Source organism: Colletes latitarsis, chromosome 13 (assembly GCF_051014445.1).
Source record: "Colletes latitarsis isolate SP2378_abdomen chromosome 13, iyColLati1, whole genome shotgun sequence".
In the NCBI taxonomy this organism is placed as follows: Eukaryota; Metazoa; Arthropoda; class Insecta; order Hymenoptera; family Colletidae; genus Colletes; species Colletes latitarsis.
This window is the reverse complement of record NC_135146.1, coordinates 2,093,020-2,097,857: the sequence shown is the minus strand read 5'-3', so window position 1 is coordinate 2,097,857 and position 4,838 is coordinate 2,093,020.

The window sequence follows — 4,838 nt, the reverse complement described above, 5'->3', positions numbered from 1 at the left end:
GGGTTAGGTCTGATATTTGCCATCATCTGGCTCATACTTTCGCATTTTTTGCATACTTGTTGGCCAGATCCTGGGCTTTTCCTGGTTCGGAACACGTAGTAATGTGGTACCACACTGATACAGTCAATTGAACCTGGTTTCGATCAATGTATTAGAGGATGACACCGGTTAGGTCAGGGATAGACCTCGTATTTGCCATGATCTGGCTCATACTTTCGCATTCTTCGCCTTCTTGTTGGCCAGATCCTGGGCGTTTTCTAGGTTGGATCACGTAGTATTGTGGTACCACACTGAAACATTGAGTTAAACCTGGATTCAATCTATATATTAGAGGATAACCCCGGTTAAGTCTGAGTTAGGTCTGGGATTTTCCCACATATCGCACATACTTTCGCTTTTTTCGCCTTCTTGTTGGCCAGATCCTGGGCGTTTTCTGGTTTGGATCACGCAGTAATGTGGTACCACACTGCAACAGTGAGTTAGACCTGGATACAGTCTATATTATAGAGAATAGCACCGGTTAGGTCAGGGATAGGTCAGGTATTTTCCATCATCTGACTCATACTTTCGCATTTATCGCATACTTGTTGGCCAGATCCTGGGCGTTTTCTAGGTTGGATCACGTAGTAATGTGGTACCACACTGAAACAGTGAGTTAAACCTGGATTCAATCTACACTTTAGAGGATAACACCGGTTAGGTCAGGATTAGGTCTGGTATTTGCCATCATCTGGCTCATACCTTCGCATTTTACGCCTACTTCTTGGCCAGATCCTGGGCGTTTTCTAGGTTGGATCACGTAGTAATGTGGTACCAAACTGAAACAGTGAGTTAAACCTGGATTCAATCTATATTTAAGAGGATAACACCGGTTAGGTCAAGGTTAGGTCTGGTGTTTGATATTATCTGGCTCATACTTTCGCATTTTTCGCATACTTGTTGGCATGATCCTGGGCGTTTTCTGGTTTGGATCACGCAGTAATGTGGTACCACACTGCAACAGTGAGTTAGACCTGGATACAGTCTATATTATAGAGAATAGCACCGGTTAGGTCAGGGATAGGTCTGGTATTTTCCATCATCTGGCACATACTTTCGCTTTTTTCGCCTACTTGTTGGCCAGATCCTGGGCGTTTTCTGGGTTGGATCACGTAGTAATGTGGTGCCACACTCAAACAGTGAGTTAAACATGGATTCAATCTATATTTAAGAGGATAACACCTGTTAGGTCAAGGTTAGGTCTGGTGTTTGATATTATCTGGCTCATACTTTCGCATTTTTCGCATACTTGTTGGCATGATCCTGGGCGTTTTCTGGTTTGGATCACGAAGTAATAGTGTACCACACTGCAGCAGTGAGTAAAACCTAGATTCAATCTATATTTTAGAGGATAACACCGGTTAGGTCAGGATTAGGTCTGGTATTTGCCATCATCTGGCTCATACTTTCGCATTTTTCGCATACTTGTTGGCCACATCCTGGGCGTTTTCTGGTTTGGATCACGTAGCAATGTGGTACCACACTGAAACAGTGAGTTAAACCTGGATTCAATCTATGTTTTAGAGGATAACACTGGTTAGGTCAGGCTTAGGTCTGGTATTTGCCATCATCTGGCTCATACCTTCGCATTTTTCGCCTACTTCTTGGCCAGATCCTGGGCGTTTTCTAGGTTGGATCACGTAGTAATGTGGTACCAAACTGAAACAGTGAGTTAAACCTGGATTCAATCTATATTTAAGAGGATAACACCGGTTAGGTCAAGGTTAGGTCTGGTATTTTCCATCATCTGGCACATACTCTCGCTTTTTTCGCCTACTTGTTGGCCAGATCATGGGCGTTTTCTGGTTTGGATCACGTAGTAATGTGGTACCACACCGAAACAGGCAATTAAACCTGGTTCCGATTAATACTTTAGAGGATAACCCCGGTTAAGTCTGAGTTAGGTCTGGGATTTTCCCTCATATCGCACATACTTTCGCTTCTTTCGCATACCTGTTGGTGAGATGCTGGGCTTTTTCTGGTTCGGAACACGTAGTAATGTGGTACCACACAGAAACAGGCAATTAAACCTGGTTCCGATTAATACATTAGAGTATAACCCCGGTTAAGTCTGAGTTAGGTCTGGGATTTTCCTCATATCGCACATACTTTCGCTTCTTTCGCATACTTGTTGGTGAGATGCTGGGCTTTTTCTGGGTTGTATCACGTAGTAGTGTGGTACCACACTGAAACAGTGAGTTAAACCTGGATTCAATCTATATATTGGAGGATAACACCGGTTAGGTCAGGGTTAGGTCTGATATTTGCCATCATCTGGCTCATACTTTCGCATTTTTCGCATACTTGTTGGCCAGATCCTGGGCTTTTTCTGGTTCGGAACACGTAGTAATGTGGTACCACACTGATACAGTCAATTGAACCTGGTTTCGATCAATGTATTAGAGGATGACACCGGTTAGGTCAGGGATAGACCTCGTATTTGCCATGATCTGGCTCATACTTTCGCATTCTTCGCCTTCTTGTTGGCCAGATCCTGGGCGTTTTCTAGGTTGGATCACGTAGTATTGTGGTACCACACTGAAACATTGAGTTAAACCTGGATTCAATCTATATATTAGAGGATAACCCCGGTTAAGTCTGAGTTAGGTCTAGGATTTTCCCACATATCGCACATACTTTCGCTTTTTTCGCCTACTTGTTGGCCAGATCCTGGGCGTTTTCTGGTTTGGATCACGCAGTAATGTGGTACCACACTGCAACAGTGAGTTAGACCTGGATACAGTCTATATTATAGAGAATAGCACCGGTTAGGTCAGGGATAGGTCAGGTATTTTCCATCATCTGACTCATACTTTCGCATTTATCGCATACTTGTTGGCCAGATCCTGGGCGTTTTCTAGGTTGGATCACGTAGTAATGTGGTACCACACTGAAACAGTGAGTTAAACCTGGATTCAATCTACACTTTAGAGGATAACACCGGTTAGGTCAGGATTAGGTCTGGTATTTGCCATCATCTGGCTCATACCTTCGCATTTTACGCCTACTTCTTGGCCAGATCCTGGGCGTTTTCTAGGTTGGATCACGTAGTAATGTGGTACAAAACTGAAACAGTGAGTTAAACCTGGATTCAATCTATATTTAAGAGGATAACACCGGTTAGGTCAAGGTTAGGTCTGGTGTTTGATATTATCTGGCTCATACTTTCGCATTTTTCGCATACTTGTTGGCATGATCCTGGGCGTTTTCTGGTTTGGATCACGCAGTAATGTGGTACCACACTGCAACAGTGAGTTAGACCTGGATACAGTCTATATTATAGAGAATAGCACCGGTTAGGTCAGGGATAGGTCTGGTATTTTCCATCATCTGGCACATACTTTCGCTTTTTTCGCCTACTTGTTGGCCAGATCCTGGGCGTTTTCTGGGTTGGATCACGTAGTAATGTGGTGCCACACTCAAACAGTGAGTTAAACATGGATTCAATCTACATTTTAGAGGATAACACCTGTTAGGTCAGGATTAGGTCTGGTGTTTGATATTATCTGGCTCATACTTTCGCATTTTTCGCATACTTGTTGGCATGATCCTGGGCGTTTTCTGGTTTGGATCACGAAGTAATATTGTACCACTCCCTCAGGGGCTGCCAGCCTTTCAGCTGCAGTACGGGCTTAACGAACCCGGGGTACCCGAGTCATACACACACCGTAAGCCTCCTGTTGGTCGTCACAACGACCCATTCACAATTCCCTATTGGTTTTGTGAATGGTACGTGACGGCAGGAGGAACGGGGGTCTTGGCTTAACCGCCTGGGCCACGAGTATGGCGACTCTATAAAATCGCCCTCCAATCCTAAGCTATGGTGCGCGGCGATGGGATGCATGGTTGGGGGAGAAGGCCCAATCCCAAGCGACCACCTCCGGGGAACCTGCCGAACCCCCGGAGTATATAGGCTTACCCGGGTAAGGCGGCTCTGCCCGGGCGGACCTTTTCTTCCGACCTGCTCGTGGGAATATTATGGAGTTCAATATTAAAACGGGGATGGGACGGGGTAAGTCAGAGGGGGAGGACGAAGGCGGTGTTGGGACTGGAGTGACGGCGCTCGCGCCGCCTCCAGCGCCTGGCCCGGCTTCGTGGAAGGTGGAGGAGGACGACGAGACTGCGTCAGTCTCGTCCTTCTCCTCCACCAGGAGCCTCATAGGCTCTAAGAGGAAGAGGGCGGGGCAGGCCGTCGTCGAGGTGGGCGGGGCGATGAGCCCGTCGGTGAGGCTGAGTTGCCTCAGGGACGAGGTGACCGAGGAGATATCGGAGAGGATCTCCTCGTCCCTGAGGCGGGTGGAGAAAGTCGCCGCTGCCTGCGCCTTTAAGGGGCAGAAAAGCGGTGGCGCGGAGGCCCTGAAGGCCGCGGCGGAGGAAATGAGGGAGGCGGCGCGGGAGCTCAGAGGGCGGAACGCCCGTCTGCAGCTCCTGTTGGAGGAGGAGCGACAGGGGAGGAGGAGGGCAGAGGCGCTGTGGAACAGCGCGGCCCTCCCTCCCATCCTCCCTCCTCCTCCACCGCCGCGTCCCTCAGCGGAGGTGAATAAGCGGAGTGCGGCGGCAGTGGTGCGGGGCACCGCGGGCCCCTCCACCCGCACTCCGCCCGTGAAGAAGTCCCCGTCCTCCTCAGAAGACGATCTTCTGAGGAGGATTGGGGACATGATTGATGGCAAGCTGGCCGCCTTCCGGGAGGAGCTCCTCGCCGGAAGAGCGGTCAGCAGGAAGGCGGTGCCTCCCCGAACTGTTCCGGTACAGTCGGGGAAGGCAAAGAAGGGCGGAGTGAAGCCTCCGCCCAGCGTTGC